At 47.7% G+C, this 17,485-nt stretch overlaps 1 protein-coding gene across 1 annotated transcript in view; it reads right to left on the bottom strand.

Annotated features, from left to right (window-relative positions):
* MAP3K2 (mitogen-activated protein kinase kinase kinase 2) overlaps positions 1–9,665 on the bottom strand; it is a 92,533-nt gene extending 82,868 nt beyond the window's left edge. Inside the window, exon 1 of the mRNA XM_073305011.2 lies at positions 9,181–9,665. The gene's annotated coding sequence lies outside the window, so the exon portion shown is untranslated. The remainder of the gene's footprint in view (positions 1–9,180) is intronic.
* Between the last annotated feature and the right edge of the window lie 7,820 nt (positions 9,666–17,485).

Here is a 17,485-nt window from a genome sequence, read left to right as displayed (position 1 = left end):
TACAGTACTGTGTTAAATGTAAACTACTACAAAAGTCAAATCTTTTTTTAAACTTTCCCTTGATAAGTTAAAGAAACTGTTTCTGTGCTCATTTAAATTAAGATGGTTAAAAGCAGTATTCTTCTTCTGCATAGTAAAGTTTCAAAGCTGTATTAAGTCAATGTTCAGTTGTAAACTTTTGAAAGAACCATAACATTTTGTTCAAAATTACAAACATTTCCGAGTTATGAACAACCTCTATTGCTGAGGTGCTCATAACTCTGAGGTTCTACTGTAATATCTTTATTGGACCAACTTCTGTTGGAGAGAGAGAGAAGCTTTTGAGCTTACACAGACCTCTTCTTCAAGCCTGGAAAATTAACTCAGGTATGTCTACATGGCAAAGAAAAACCCGTGGCTGGCCTGTGCCAGCCAACTCAGGCTCACAGGGCTCAGGGCAGTTTCACTGCTGTGTAAACCCTGTGAAGCCAGGGCTTCAGCCTGAGCCTGGAAGTCTACACAGCACTGAAATAGCCCCCCAGACCAAATCCTGTGAGCCAGAGTCAGCTGGCATGGGCCAGTCAGGGATTTTCTTTGCTGTGCAGACATTGATTCAGAGTGTCACTGCTAAATACAAGGTGGAACAGACTGTCTATCATAAAGAAAAGGAGGACTTGTGGCACCTTAGAGACTCAAATTTATTTGAGCATAAGCTTTCGTGAGCTGTAGCTCACTTCATCGGATGTATTCTCACGAAGCTTATGTAGCTCACGAAAGCTTATGCTCAAATAAATTTGTTAGTCTCTAAGGTGCCGCAAGTCCTCCTTTTCTTTTTGCAGATACAGTCTGCTACTCTGAAACCTGTTTAGCATAAGTAGTTAACATATTTCAAGGAACCATTCAAGGTTAAGTGGCCCATTAGCACCCCTCCAGTCAGGGATGAAAGGAAGGAGTGTGGGGGAAAGCAGCTGGGCAGTGGTTGTTAGTGCGTTACATATTGTTGTAATAAGCCATAAATCCAGTAAGTCTACGCAGTCCAGGGCCGTAACTAGGGAGGAGTGAGCGGGGCAGTCGCCCAGGGTGCAAAGCCACAGGGGGGTAGTTTCACAGACACAGGATCACCGCACAGATGCTTCTAGTCTCTGTATCTACGCAGCCTGGCAGGCCAGAGGCTGATCACTTGCCTGGCTCTACAGCCCCGCCACAACCATTTCTTCCCCCCCCCCTGGATCCCCAAGCCATGTCCCCTCCTGTACAGATCCTGCTTGGCTCTGCCCCTTCCCCCTCATGTAAATTCTAGTCCCACTGCTGGACAAGAAGCCCCAACTCCTCCCCACTGCCCCACCCATCTATCTGCTCCTCCTCAGGTAGGTGCTGGCCTCCCCTTACCACAACCCCCTCCCCCGATCCTCCTCAGGTAAGTGCCAGCTCCACCTCCTCCTCTCCCCCCGCCCAAGACCACAGCCCCAGCCTGTTTGGAGGCCAGAAGCCAAAGCCGGGCAGTGCAGGTCAGCTGCTACACAGGCTAGTGCCATGGTCTGGATAGCCACAGTGCTCCCCCATCTCCTCCTCCTGCTGAGTCTGCTAGTGCCCGGAGCTGTGGCTGCACCTAAGCGCCGCACCACTCTTTGACTGCTTGCAGCCAGTATGAGCCACCCAGGCAGGGAGACCCAGCTCCAGGGCCAGCAGAGCCCTTGGGGAGCAGTTACCACAGGGTGCAGGGCCCAGAAGCCCAGGGCAGAGTGAATCAGTTTGGGCTGCTGTGGGAAGCTCTGGACCCTCCACCTGCCCTGGGCAGTGTGCCACAGCAGAGACACGGGCAGGGGGCTGCTCTCCAGCCTCCCTCTGCCCCTCAGCTGCTGAAATGAAAGGACCTCCCCCGCTTCAAGCGAGACCTGGGGTGTTACTAGCTGAAGGGCTTGCCCACTCCCTGTTACAAACCCCCTTCTCAGCAGGCCCCGCCTGGCCGTGGGACAGGTGGCAGCTGCCTGGCCATGGCGGGGTTAGTCCCAGCCTTTCACCCCACATCACAATTCCACCTTGAACCTGACCTCTGACTAGGAGCAGCAATGGCCCAGTGGCCTGAGCACAGGGACGGGAATAGCCTTGGTGCTGTGCCCAGCTCTCCCATTATTTGCTCATGACCTTCTGATTACTCAATTTTAATCAAAGTGGACACTGATTTGGAGGTGATCACCCATAAATGCCACTTTTGGAAGATGTTGGCATTCAGTGCAGTGCCTCTGGAAATCAGGCATAAAGTGTCCCCAGTTAAGCATCCAAAATTACTGACAGCACATTAAAAGTTTTGCTCTGAAACTCCACCTCAGTTACTCCATCTGTAAAAGGGGAACAATGCTTGAAACTTCTGTCAAAACCTCTGACATCTACTGATGAAAAGTTCTATTTAAGTGCAAGTAATAGTATTAAAATTAGAATCTATACACACAGTGGTTCTTTTATTAACGGTCTTCCAAGGGTCCAGGGAAAAAATAATTTTCCTACTACAAGTGGTAGTAGGTAATAGTTAAATTGTTTTCAAACATATCCTGTTACAAACACTTCCGATCCCAGACCTCTCACCTCCCATTCCCTACAGAAACTCAGGGCTTGTCTACACTGGCAATTTACAGCGCTGCAACTTTTTCGCTTAGCAGTGTGAAAAAACACCCCCCTGAGAGCAGCAAGTTTAAGCGCTGTAAAGCAACAGTGTAGACAACTGGGAGCTACGCCCCTTGTGGAGGTGTTTTTTTTAAGAGCGCCAGGAGAGCTCTCTCCCAGCACTGTGCCGCAACTACACAAGGTGCGGCAGCACTTTAGCATTGCCAGCGTAGACTAGCCCTTAGTAATGTTTGGTTAACTGAAGAAGTAATGTAAAGGCATTATTAAAGATACAGGATCAAAATAAACTTGCTTTAATTCGGTAGGTAGGTATGCATGGTTTCTTCCAGTCTGCTGTTTAATTTTAAAATATTCCTAGCCATTACAGTTGTGAAGAGTGTTCTGAATATAAGCGTGATGCAGTGGTGTCATGCTGGGTTTGCAAAAAGCAGCTCCACTGCCCCAGCTGCTGCTCAGAACTTTCCCAAGCAGCAGCACAATGAAACTTGGGACATTCTGGCTACTGTCAGTGATGCTGTATAGAACTCTGGGGGTAGTAATGACAACGAGCTGCAAAGGAAAGCTATGTGAAGCCCTAGTTTTGTGTTTGTTAGTACCATATCTTTCCACACAAACCACTTTGATTCAAGACCACAAAACGGCATGGAGAGATTAGTCTTCTTGTGTGTTAGAAAACACAAACTCTTCTTTGAAAATTGTCCATAGGGATGCCCATTCTGAGAAAAATATGCTCCCAGAAACCTCTAGTAAGTGGCAGCTATGGAGGGTCACTAATGCTGGTTAATCTTCTAAGAAAAGGGATTCACAGAGTAAATATGGGAAGAACAACTCACTCACTCATATGGATCCACCCTCTTTGACCACCTTCCCCATTTTTTAAGTCTCCAGTTAAGGATTCAAGAACTAACAGAGTGAACTAAAATACAAATCGGACCCCTCTTGCTCTCAAAACCAGAGAGAGGGAGAAGGATGAGAAAGCACAGGGACATAACCAGGGTGGGGCAAGCAGGGCAGCCGCCCAGGGCACAGAGCAACGGGGCGGAAAAATGACAAAAAAATGGTAGCGGGGCTGATACACTCCCTCACCCTTTGGAAGCGGGGCAGAGGTGCGTTACAGCCCCACCGCTGAGTCAGTAGTACAGCCCTGGCTATCGGGGCAGTGCAGCCTAGCGGCCAGAGTCAGTAGTGGTAGTGAGCTGGGCCACCACCCTGGGGTGGGTGGTGGCCAGGATAGGAGGACCTGGGCCTGCCCTCTCCACCGGACAGCTTGGTGGGGATCCTACCAAAACATGATGAGCCCGTCTATGGTTCTACAACCGCTTCCCTGCAACATTTCCCTGAGTCACTTCCTAACCGATTCTCTGCAGTTTGCTGTCTCCGAGTCTCCACAGTCTCTCCCCTCTCTGCGGGATCCCGAGCCCGTGTGTTGGGGTCCATCTGCGTCTTGCTGGCCTCCTGTTCCTGGAGTGCAGGCGGTCCTACCACAGGAGTCAGTTGTGCACCTCCTTCCTCATCGGCGGTCAGTCCCAACTGAGCTGCTCTGCTGCCTTTTATACCCTGTCTCCAGCTGGAACATAGCCAGCAGAGCCACAGGGGCGTGGCCTCCTTGGCCCAGAGGGGAGGATTAATCCCTGCTGCATGCAGGGCTGATGCACTCAGTCACACACCCTCTTCCTTAAGATAGCATCTGGGAGCTGTCTTCCTTGCCCTTCTTCCCCTCCCTCACGGGAGAAGTCATCTACATTTGCATTGGCCTTCCCTGGCCAGTGCAGCACACAGAAGGCATAAGGTTGGAGGGAGAGGTACTACCGCATAATTCACACATTGGTTTCCTTCGTACTATGGATCCGTCGGAGGGGTGCGTGGTCAGTTACCAAAAGAAAGGGGTTCTCTAAGAGGTAATACCTTAAGGTGTCGACCGCACACTTAACGGCAAGGGCCTCTTGTTCTACCGTGGAGTAGTGGGTCTCCCGGGGCAAAAACTTGCGGCTGAGGTACAGGATTGGGTGCTCCTCCCCCTCTAGTTCTTGTGACAACACTGCTCCCCGTCCTGCCTCCGAAGTATCTGTTTCAAGGATGAAAGGTTTTGGGAAGTCAGGCTGGGACACCACTGGCTCTCGTAGGGCTTGGAAGATGGCCTCACAGTCCTCTGACCACTGGACTTTCCGTAGTTGGGAGTTTTTTATCAAGTTCATCAGTGGAGTGGCAAGTGTGGTGAAGTTGAGCACAGATGGTAGTAGTACGCAGCCAGCCCTAAGAATTTCCGTACTTGTCCCTTTGTCGTGGGGGTGGGGTAGTTCCATAAGGCCTGCACCTTTTCCATTAAGGAGCATAGCTTTCCCTTACCCACAGTGTAGCCCAGTTAAGTCACCACCCGCTGGCCTAAATTACACTTGGCCAGGTTCGCGGTGAGGCCCGTGACTCCCAGGGCTTGCAGTACACTGATGAAATGTTCCTTTCAGCCCACGCTATAGTCAACAATATCGTCAATGTACACAGCAGCATACGAATTATGGAGGCTCAGTATTTGGTTCATAAGCCATTGGAAGGTGGCTGCAGCCCCATGCAACCCAAAAGGCATCAAGGGGACTGGTATCTTCTTGGGGAGCAGACGGTGGTTATTTCTCACTTTCTGTCCGGGGATGGTGGCGATGTGATGGCTTCTCACATTTGTTCACATTCACACATTCGTTCTCCCTGACCAGGCTGGCAAGATGGACGGGAAGGCTGACATTAGCGGTCATATCTGATCCTGCTATTCGGGGTTGAGCTACTGGATGATTGCCACTGGCCCTGATTCAGAGGGTTTGTCAGCCAGCAGCCCCAACTCAGGTTCCAGGAGATATAGTGCAATCATCAGGCCTTCCCAATCCTTCCAGACCTTGAGGAGGTTCACGTGGTAAACCTGTGCGCCTCTCCTGAGTCCTGGTAGCTGTATCTTGTAGTCAACAGGCCCAACCTATCTAGTTACCTTGCAGGGGCCCTGACACTTGGCCAGCAGCTTAGACTCTGAGGAGGGTAACAACAACAGGACTTGGTCTCCAGGCTCAAAGGTCCTCATCTTCATTCCCCTGTTGTACTGGCTCTCTTGGGCACATTGGGCCCGCAACAGGTTCTACCATGCCAAGGTACCCAAGATAGGGGGACCCACATCCACGCTCTCCACCGGGTCCTAACTGCCACCAGCTCGTCAGGGATCCTACCGAAACATGCTGAGCCCATCTATGGTTCTACAACCGCTTCCCTGCAACGTTTCCCTGGGTCGCTTCCTACCGGATTCTTTGCAGTTTCCTGTCTCTGGATCTCCCTGGTCTCTCCCCTCTCTGTGGTATCCCGAGCCTGTGTGTCAGGTTCCGTCTGCGTCTTGCTGGCCTACGCTTCCTGGAGTGCAGGCGGTCCTACACCAGGAGTCAGTAGTTCACCTCCTTTCTTATCGGCGGTCAGCCCTAACTGAACTGCTCTGCTGCCTTTTATATCATCTCCCCAGCTGAAGCATACCCAGCAGAGCCACGGGGGCGTGCCCTCCTTGGCCCAGAAAGAAGGATTAACCCCTGCTGCACCAGTGCTGATACATCCCATCACAGAGTGCAAACATGTTTACTCACCCTTGGTGCTAAAATGCCTAGTTATGACTCTGATGCAATCCATAATTTTTAGTGTCCACCAAAGTTATGAATTATCTATATGGTAAGGGACTGAACTTCTGCCCCACCACAGACCTAATATGATGCTAATGTGGAGAACTAAGAGTTTTCCCACCGACTCCACCTCAAAGAATTATGTCACAACAATGACACTCTACTCACAGTTACCACGTCCCCACGGGTATCATAAGGAGAAAAGGGATCTAGCTGACCACCACAGAGCAGATGAAACCACACTCTTGATCGTTACATTGATTGCTTCAGGAAAAAAAATCTTAAACAAACATCACATCAACCAAAATCTCTCCAGCTCCAAGAGGACAGCTACACAGTCCCTGAAATCTAACCACCAGACAGTGATCAAACCAGCAGACAAAAGAAGGCACCACTGTAGTCCTCAACTATGATGACTACATTAATGAGGCCAACCAACAAATCTCCAACACCACCTTCTATGAAGAACTAAAGGTGACTTCAGACCACAATTTCCCCAGGAATTTAAGGATATCAAATCCTTCCCCAAACAACTCCAAGAGAAACTCTACAAACTCATCTCCCACAAACCTGCTCCGGGGAACTTTTACATGCTTCCTAAGATACACAAACAAGAGAACCCAGGAAGACCCACCAGATCTAACCATGGCACTCTTACTGAAGGAATATCAGCACTGTTAGAAACCATCCTCAAACCTCTCATCACACAAAGGTTCAGCTTCCTCCAAGACACTGACTTCCTCCACAAACAACACAACATTAAAAACCGCAGTCAGAACAGCATTCTTGCCACTATGTATATGTCACCTCCCTATACACTACGCACTGTAAGATTTCTAGATACTTGAACACTGTTGTTATTTCTAAACAAAGTTTCCTTTCACACTTTCATTTAGAACTCTCTCAAACAACTGGAGACAAACTATTTAAAAACGTGGATATTTTCTTCACAATAGCCCTCCATTAATGTCATGTAAACAAATGATACAAAGAATTTCACAAGACAAACAGGATATACATATTTTCTCCAAATATAAGTCGATTTGTAAAATACCAGCTTGTCATTCTGCTTTATGAAAACCTAGATGGCCCTTTTACTCTGTATTTAGTGACACTAACAACTGACATTACCAGTTTGCTTCAATATGTCCTATGTCGTGGTTGTTACTGAAACAAATGTCCAGGGAAAAAACCAAGTATTAGTTACGAGATGTTCACATTTTTAAATACCTTGTGTGTCTGTGTGTGGAGAGAGAGAGAGAAAGAACAGTGTATATCAAAGAAAATATCAATTTCCCATATTTCTTACTATGTTGCTGTTAATGAGGGAGTTTTTTTAGTCTCAGAAACATTCTATAAAAAATTTTATCATTGTAATGTAGCATCCAGAGTCTTTCCTAACAACTTCTTCATTTTCTCCTCCCTCCAACAAAATAAATGAATCACAGAATTTTCTGCTATTCCCCCCCTTCCCTAACAAGTGCCACTCCACAAGAGAATCCAAGATGTTTTGCAAGACAAGCATGTAGACCTTCATCTTGCAAATACTAAGCCTTTGCCACATATGTAGCAGTGAATTTCTGAAGGCCTCTTGTACTCAGCAAAATACTGCATTGTTTTAAAGTGAATCTCACAATTTAGAGCTATTTGTATATACCATAAGCTTCCCTTCTATCAAAGATGCAAGACAGACTTCCCTTATCCTCTTCAACACTCCCCACAAATAGAACTTTAATGATATAATATCCATAATTGCTTAGCACCTTTCATGCTTTGATCTTTAAAACCAAAAATCTTGTGGCAAACCTTTAAAAATTTGTTTGCCAAGAAAAAGCAGAAGCCAAGGAAATACCTTACATGTATTGCAATGCACTTCACAACTGAGAGGGAAAAAAGAACCTAATGTTCTCTCTTTTCCGACAAAAATACCTGCTGATAGCCAGCCCACATAAACAGCTACAGTGCTGCCACCATCACAGAACTCTTTAAAGGAATGAGACTTAAAGGAAGGAGACTACTTATCTCAATGATGGCATACTGTCAAAAGCCTAAGTGACATTATAATTAAATATTATGTATTTTTTTTATAAAACACCCAATTCCATCAAGGCTCTATAATTACAACGTAAACACTACTATTATGTCCAATTAACACACACAAAAGCCACAAAGAACTAATTTATTGTGCTATTTTGTTTAAACAGCTTTGTTACTTGGTCTGGGGGTAGCCCTGTTACTGTTTGTTTGTAGTAACCCACAAGATACGTTTCAGAGCAGCAAAAAGAAAAGGAGTACTTGTAGCACCTTAGAGACTAACAAATTTATTTGAGCATAAGCATACTGGTCACTTTCCGGGCATTCAGGAAGGAGCGCTTTGCTGTGAAGAACTCAGCTCATCAAGAACGCCCCCCCCCCATCAAGACCCCCCCATAGTTGGGGACTGGTCCTGCGTTGAGCAGGGGGTTGGACTAGGTGACCTCCTCAGGTCCCTTCCATCCCTGACATTCTGGGATTCTATGATCACCTGACACCAACATGTCATCCCCAAACTGATGGCTCCGGACTCTCTACTCCTCATTGTCTTCTGCACCCCCCTAGACTGCTGGGCTGTCATCCCCCCCAAACCCACCACTGCAATTCAGCAGCTCAGTGGCTCCCCCCCCACGATCCTTCCCCCCACACACACACTCCACCTCGGCAGCTCACGTTCCCCCGCCACACACATACTCAGGGTCCCCCTCTCCCACCAGCTAAGGCTCTTCCCCCCCACCCCCACCCCGGACAGCTAAATGGCTCCCCTCACCACGGCAACTCAGGGGCCCCTCCCTCTCCCTTCCCCCCAGCTGGGCAGCTCAGACACCCCCCCATACACACATTCAGGCCCCCCCTCCCCTCCGGACCTCGGCACCCCCCTCTCCCTCCACACCTGCCACACACCTACCTGGGTCCCAGCCGAGCCCCGAGTGGGGGTGAGGAAGCCGTTGGTGCCCGAGCCCGGGGAGCCCCCCCACAGCTCCCTGCCCGGTGCAGGCCCAGGGGACGCGGGTGAGGAGCAGGCTCGGGGAGGGGGGGGGCGCAGCCAGGTTTCCGGGCACAGGCGGGGGGGGGGCGCGCGGGCAGGACCCTGCAGCCCACCTGCCCCTAGCCCCCCGGGGCGGCGGGACTGGGGGGCCTATCGGCGGGGGTGACGGCAGACGAGGCCGCAGCAGGAGACTCCCGGGAGAAGGCGGGCGGGCCAGAGGCCGGAGTGGGGAGGGGGCGAAGATGGGGAGCGAGCTGCCGAAGGGAGGGCGCCCGCCACCCCTCACGCGGATCGAGGGCAGAAGGGGCGGGGGGGGGGGAGCGACCCTTCAACGTGAGGCGCCCGCGACCGCCGCTACCGTCCCCGCTGAAAGCGCCGCCTCCTCCACCCAGAAACTCGTGACGTAAACCGCAGGGGCCGTCAAAGCCGGGGCCTACGGGGCGGGGAGCGCTTGAGGAGAACGTCATCCCGCCAGACAAGACCTGTAGGCGCACGCACAGCACGCCAGCCCTCTCGCGCTCCTCACAACGCGACCTGAGAACGCTGGGGGGGGGGAGGTAAGGCGGCCCCCCAATGGCGCATGCGCAGTGGGAAAGCCACCCGTTGTTCCGATTCCGGCGCGTGCGCCTGAAGAGCGGCGCGGGAGGCTTCTGTCAAAGCTTCTTCATAGGGAGGGTCGTTGAAAGAACCTGTCTTCGCAGCGTCTCGCTGTGCGCATGCGCAATTAGACTCCCCTGAGGCGCCAGAATGACGCCCTGTGACCCTTGGGGGCCTGCAGGAGCTGTGGTAGGGCAGCTGGGGGCTGGGTTCTCACTAGCTGCCCTTGGGCCACCATTGGCCTTAGCCTACTGCTGCCAACCACGTGCCCCTGCCCCTAGAGCTATAGGGGAGTCTCCACTCGCTGTATAGGAGCTTTGACACACAGTGGGGCAAGAGTGCTGCCAGGCACCAGCACTTAGTTGACATCAGGTTTGGGGGAGGGAGGTGTTCCCCCAAATTGCAGGGACACTCCACGGTGTGGGGGAGAATAGGAGGGTCAGGCAGGAGGAAGAATTTGGGCACCTCTTGAGCTACAGCTCACGAAAGCTCATGCTCAAATAAATTGGTTAGTCTCTAAGGTGCCACAAGGACTCCTTTTCTTTTTGCGAATACAGACTAACACGGCTGTTACTCTGAAACTTGGGCACCTCTGTTTCTCCACGGGTGTAGGCACTGTTTCCTGGCTATGGACGGTCCTGTCTGCCCCCTTCTGGGCCACCGGCTGAGGGGTGCATTGAAATTAGGCTTGGATGGAGTCGATTTTTAAAGGTAAACATCAATTCCACCATACACACATGCAGCAAGTGATACACAAATATTTCCATCAGTAATTGAAATGTACAGATAGGCAAAAGAACTAAAAAGCTACACTAGGACTTATTAGAGTCAAACTGTACTGATTAGGCTTTTGAATAAGGCTTGTTCCGAATAGCCTAGCAAATGAATGGTAAAAACAGGTACGGTTTGTTAACTTAAGAATATTTACTTTGTATATTTTGACATGATGTTAATTTGTTTAAACAGTTTATAAAGCTTTAATTTTTTGACTCTCAACAGTTACTGTCATTAAATTATCTGACCTCCCCAGTTTCTCTCAGCTGTGAAAATCTAAATCTATCAAAATTAGAAAATGCTTAAAGCCCATAATTTCATGCAACTATGAACATTTAAATAGATAAAAGTTTAAAAGAAATGCTTAAACATTGATATTCGTCAAAATTAAAATATAAATTTTTTTGCCAGCCCTAAGAATAATGTACCAAAGAGGCTCAAAGAAGGGAGCTTGTAGGGGGAGCAATTTTTTACCACAAAGTGAGACCGTTGCCAATCACACTGACCAGTACTGTCTCATTGTTTCCTTATACGCCCCATCTGTTTGTATCCATCTGATGTCTTGGACTGTAAGCTCTTTGTGGCAGGGACAGTCTTTTTGTTTGGTGTTTGTACAGTGCCTAGCACAACAGGGTCCTGATCCATGACTGGGGCTCCCAGGTGCTACAACAATACAAACATAAAAATTAATAAGTGCAAATGCCCCCAAATGCAAGGCAGAATGCACAGAGTCTTCCACACAGAGAGCCAGTCAACTTTTCACATTGCTCCTTCACTGTATTTTCTGTGTATCTCACAAAGAGATCATTACCAGTATAGCTGTACTATCAGACAATTCAGGTTTCCCAGTAGAAAACAAGAAAGTGATTTAGGTTTAAAGTCATATATTTAAGCAGTAATACCAGTACGTGCCAGTCTGTTACACACATCTCACTCTCTTCTTTCAAGTCACAGAGGTTGGAGGCGGGGGAGAATGATTTTGGTCAAGAATAGCATTTAGTGAGCTACCTTTTAACTACCTGAAAGGGGGTTCCAAAGAGGATGGATCTAGACTGTTCTCAGTGGTAGCAGATGAGAGAACGAGGAGTAATGGTCTCAAGTTGCAGTGGGGGAAGTTTAGGTTGGATATTAGGAAATACTTTTTCACTAGGAGGGTGGTGAAACACTGGAATGGGTTACCTAGGGAGGTGGTGGAATCTCCTTCCTTAGAAGTTTTTAAGGTCAGGCTTGACAAAGCCCTGGCAGGGATGATTTAATTGGGGATTGGTCCTGCTTTGAGCAGGGGGTTGGACTAGATGACCTCCTGAGGTCCCTTCCAACCCTGATATTCTATGATTCTAAGAGGTCAACCATCTCCATCCTTTCATGACCAAGAGGCAAATTCAGTTACAAGCAACCTAAGGTCAACAGCAAGTTGTTTCTGGACTCCTTGTGTCAAATTGTGCTATCTTGAGAGAGAGGATTGTGACAACTGCACTTGAAATTAGGGGAAGTTTTCAATGATCTCTGAGTAGTGACTTCCTCAAAACCTGTTGTTGAGATTACAAGGCTTCAGATGGTTATTGCATCATTATGTTGATGTTTATGTACTATATCCCCTAGTGCTTCTCACTTTGCTATAGATTTTTGAAAAGGAGATTAGTTTGCCAGCCCATGGCAGGAGGAAAGTTTTAGAGCAATACTGAACTTTACCTTCTGAAGAGATATAGGACCAGATAGTTATTCTCATTAGCAGGATGGTTCTGCAGTTAAGGTGCAGAAATTACCTAAATTAACTGTTCAGCATGCAGGCCAAGACCCGTGAAGGGGGAAAGGCATAACGATGCTGAGTCTTGCAGCACCTACCTTTTAGGCACCTAGAAAAATCACAGGAACAACACTTCAGTACACAAAGCCTGAATTAGGTGCCAAACATGTGGCTAATTTACAGTTAAAGTGCAGCTCATAGAGTCCCCCATGCATCCTCCATTCTCCGCCTACCAGACTGGGCAGGGTGGAGCTCGGGGCTTCTGCCCTGCGGCTGGGTTGTGGGACTAGGGGCTTCTGCCCTGTGGTGGGGTCTTTCTCCTGAAGGGAGGAGGTCTAATGGCTTTAGCCCCATGGGAGAGAGTTGGGGCAGAAGCCTCACACCCTGGCAGGCGCCACCCCACAAAGCTGGTTGTGTGTGTCTTGCGGCTCTCGAACTTCTGAAGATTATGCGATTTGGGGGGTCAGTAATTTTGGCCTTTCCTGTTCTATACAATGAAGCGGGAGAGATAGGTGCCTTACACTGTGATCCACAAAGGCAGCAAGCTACCCAGGGAGCTGCCTAAGCTAGCCAAGGTGAGACACTGACCAGAGGGATGTGTGCTAAGCCTTGCCCTTTTCTCAGAGATAGGTGCCAAAGTCCAGCTGTGGGGAGGCACTTAGCAGTGCTAGCAATCCACGAACTGGCAGAAGATGAGATTTGGCCACCCTAGTTGCGTTCGGGGCCTGAAACAAAATGGCGGGGGAGGGAAGAGGAGGATCTCCCTTATAACCTTTAGCCTCTAGTGAATACGTACTCAGCCTGAATGTGGGAGACCCCCCAATTAAGTCCCTCCTCCTCCTGAGAGGAAGAAGGGATTTGAACTGGGATGTGCCACCTGTCAGGCTAACAACTAGGTTCTGGAATATTCTGATGTGGGTCTCCCTCAATCTTGCTGATTGAAGTTGATCCACTTTAATTAATTAATATTAATTGGGCCAGTAAAAATTAGAATGACTATATGGCCTAACTGTTAGGGCACTCACATGATAGTTCAAATCCCTTCTTCCCCTTGGCCCTTTTGTGTGAGCTCACTTAAGGGGCCTGCTCCAGTTCGCAGCCTCTGACCACACCTACCGGATCAGGCCTCCATACATAACTTAGTTGGATAGGCACCTGTCTTTCCCAGTTTGGGAATCATTCTGGGGCTTAGGCAAGACATGAGTGTCTGGATGCCAATCATGAGGCCGTAGTGCGCATGCTCAGGCAGGAGAAGCTGCAGTGTGCATGCCCAGAGGCAGAAACTCAGTCGCCGAGTTTTAGGCACCTACAGGGTTTGCTAGCAGCCAAGCGGGGATTTTATGAATTGCAGTGGTGCCTAAAAATGGGACTTCAGTGCATAAGTACCTTTGTGGATCGCACGCATCCTTAGATACTATCATGATAGCCATTGTAGAAATCCATGTTTATTTTTCATAAACATTTATGTTACTATAACTCCCACATGGAGCTCCATTGTATTGGGCATTGTATAGATACACAGATGAGAGACAATTCCTGCCCCAGAGCGTTTACAGTCTAAAAGACAGGAGGAGACAAAGGATTGAGCAGGGACAGGCCAAACAACATATGCACGAACACCAACAACTTTTTTAGTGACATGTGTTATTGTCTGGCTTTTTAATTAGGGGTAGAGATAGGGGATGAAATCCTGAAGTCAATTGAAGTCAATGGCAAAACTCCTATTGACTGCAGTGAGGCCAAGGTTTCAGTCAGAGCAAGGAACAGCTGGAATGGGGAAATTAGAGAGAGCAAAGGACTGGAAAAAAGGAAAGGGAAGGGGACAGGTAAGAGGGATGTCACACCTCATTACCTGCCTGCTCTTGATTACCAAGCAGGGTACCGTAGGCACCACAGCAGGGAGTATGTCTTACAGTGAGATTTGAAAGAAGATAAGGTAATAACCCTATGGATTTTATCAGGGAGTTTTTCCCATGCAGAAGGAGCAATGTGGGAGATATCACAAAAGTGTTTCAGGGAGAAACTGACTGGTGGGCAGAAAGGCTGGGAATGCTCTCAGAGCAATGGTTGCAGTTGTTATTGCAGTAAGTTGTATGCAGTGTTGTTGTAGCCATGTTGGTTCCAGGATAGTAGAGAGGCAAGGGGGGTGAGGTAATATCTTTTATTAGACCAACCAACTTCTGCTGGTGAGAGAGACAAGCTTTGGAGCAGAGTTCTTCTTCAGATCTGAGAAGGATACTCAGAGTGTCACTGTGACAGTCTATATCCCTATGGTTACCCTTTTTACAAAACTGTAATGGATTATGTACAAAGTATACCTTGTGAGGTATCATTTTAAAACTCATAATGGGCTGATCATTATTATCCTGGTAAAATATGTGTGGCAACGCTGCATGTAAAGTTATAAGATTCTTCTGTATAACATTACTGAGACATATTTCAAGTTTAGAAAAACAGGCACAAACCAGTTCCTCAAAGACAAAAGGCAAACTGATGTCTCAGGTAGGTGTTAACAAAATCAAATGGACCATCACCTGGTTACGTGGCCATTCCTTGGCAGGAAAAGGGTGTGAGTGAGAAATGTACATCTTGGTAAAGAAACAGCTGTGAGTTTTCATCGCAGAGATTTTCTGTCTCCTGAACCCCACCTGGAGATGATTCTCAAAGAGGAGGAAAAGATATAAAAATGGGGAACAGATGCCCCAAAGGATCTCTCTCCCTTCATCTCTACTCATGGCATCGACAACACTTGAAAGACAAAAGAAGCATCATTGGACTGGGGATGGATCCTGGCTGAAAGATTCAGCCAGTAAGGCTGTTAGAACATGTGGTGAGAGAGACCTTTTGGTTTGAATTCATTTGAACTTAAGTTAGAATTAATTGTGTTTTACCTTGTATTTTCTTGGAACCAATTCTGACTTTTATGCCTCATTACTTGTAATCACTTCAAATCTATCTTTCTGTAGTTAATAAACTTTCTTTATTGTTTTATCTAAACTAGCGTGTGTTTGGACTGAAGTGTTAGGGAGACTTCATTTGGGATAACAAGGTTTGTGAATATCATTTTCTATTAATGAAATGATGGGCTTTACCTGAGCTTGTATTGTCCAGAAGGGTGCTGGGCAATTCAAGATACAGATATCTGGGGGTAAGGCTGGGACTGGGAGTCTGCTGGTGTTGCCGTGCAGTGTAATTCGTGGGTGTCTGAATATAGTACTCATACCGGATACCTGGGAGTGATTTACATGCTGAAGGCTGTGTGTGGGCAGACCAGGAGTGGTTGCTCTCACAGCGAAGCAGTGTAAAAGGCACCCTAGGTTAGAGAATTGAGGGGACACAGCTGTCCAGCAGTCCAGATTGTACCCTGGGTACTGTCGGACTCACAGTTAAGTATGAGGTCAAACAGATAAGTAGTTAGCACATATTCTAACCTATGCTAAGAGACCATTCAAGATGAAATGGCCTGTTAACACCCCCGTAGTCATAGGACAAAGAGGGGGGGTTAGCGGATAACAGATTGTTGTAATAAGCCATAAATCCAGTGTCTCTGTTCAATCCATGATTTTTAGTGTCTAGCAAAGTTATGAGCTCTGCATACCTTACAGCTGCACTGCTGCAGCAGCACATCTGTGTCACTGTAAGGGCTTATTTTAGAATAAGAGTGTTCTTAGGGGAAGTTATACCTGTTTAACTATAGCAGTATAATTATGCTGGTAAGTTTCCCCGTGTAGACAAGCTCTTTTATAAGGGCCCAATCATTCAAATCCTTAGACGTAGCTAGTAATCTTTCAGTGGGGTTTCCTCACATAAGGGCTATGTACATGTCTAAGAGAATTACAGGATAAGACCATCCTATTTTTATGTGCTTTGAGATCCTTCAAAGGCAAATGCTGTTGTGAAAGATAATTGAAATAGTTCTTACAAATGTCTCTTTAAAAGTGCCAAATAAGTACACAACTGATGAGCATCCCAATGAGAGGCATGAGGCTCTGAATCACACTAATGAATAAGGGTCCCATTTAACACTATTTTGTCAGGACCCTGAGAATTAAAGAACAGAGGGTGCACAAGGGTCCTGCCAAGTCAGGCAGCTTCATCCCACAGCAGACAAAGCCTTGCCAGGCATGTTCCTCCTAGCATGCTGAGATGATGACTATCATTGATCAAAGCTCCGTTCAGAACTCTTAACTAGTCAGTAACCAAGGTGACCTTTTGCATTAAGTGACAGGAGAAGAGCCAAGAGAAATGCTGACATTGTGTGATGCTTCTGTGTTGTCTAGTAGTGTTTTTCAATGACCACTAGCAGATCAATGAGCCACAGCTGCCTACTGTGCTTTGAAAACACATCCAACATTCCCCCCTTTTATTCCTGTTCCAGCCCACAGCCATTTGTCCGTTTTAAACATCTTTAGAAAGGAATTTCACTGAAGGGGAAAGAACAGCTGGAGGGTGGGGTATTGAAGGTAGCTTCTACCATATTAGAGGAACTCTTGCGAGGTTGGAGAGAGCTCATCATTTCACCTTTTCCCCCCCTTATATCTGGCTCAAATCATGCAAACCCTCCTAGCATACAGCTCCCATCCACTGTAATGGTAGTTCAAGGGCTGGGGCACTTTGAAAAGTCAGTGTAGTTCCTTGTGGGTGCCAGTTTTGCTTGTGTCAGAAGAAATAATCCCAGGAGTTCAGAGTCCGTGGTATAAATACCCAGAACACATCTACCTCTTTTTAAATTTAAAAAAAAAAGAGAGAGAGAGAACACATCACCAGCATGGGCTAGCACTTTTAGAATGACTTCACCTATGCCTTAGCAAGCTGGGTCTATGCCAAGATCTCAGCGTTAGGTGTGATTATTACTTGCTAAACAACTTGTTAGCACAGACAAAGTCTCCTGGACTTCCTCCCTTCAGTGCAATTTCCTGATCTTTGATATGGGGAGCCCCTCATTCAACCCAGGTGTGGCTCATCCTGTAATCAGGGCTGGCTTAGCCCCAGGCTCTCCAGCCCATAGGCAAGCCACCCTATTACAGGTATATTAACAGGAGTGTCATATCTAAGACACAGGAAGCAATTGTCCTGCTCTGTTCAGCACTGGTGAGGCCCCAGCAG

The sequence above is a fragment of the Lepidochelys kempii genome, chromosome 11, assembly GCF_965140285.1.
Source record: "Lepidochelys kempii isolate rLepKem1 chromosome 11, rLepKem1.hap1, whole genome shotgun sequence".
In the NCBI taxonomy this organism is placed as follows: domain Eukaryota; kingdom Metazoa; phylum Chordata; order Testudines; family Cheloniidae; genus Lepidochelys; species Lepidochelys kempii.
The sequence above is the reverse complement of the archived record's forward strand: the minus strand, read 5'-3'. Positions and strand labels throughout refer to the sequence as shown.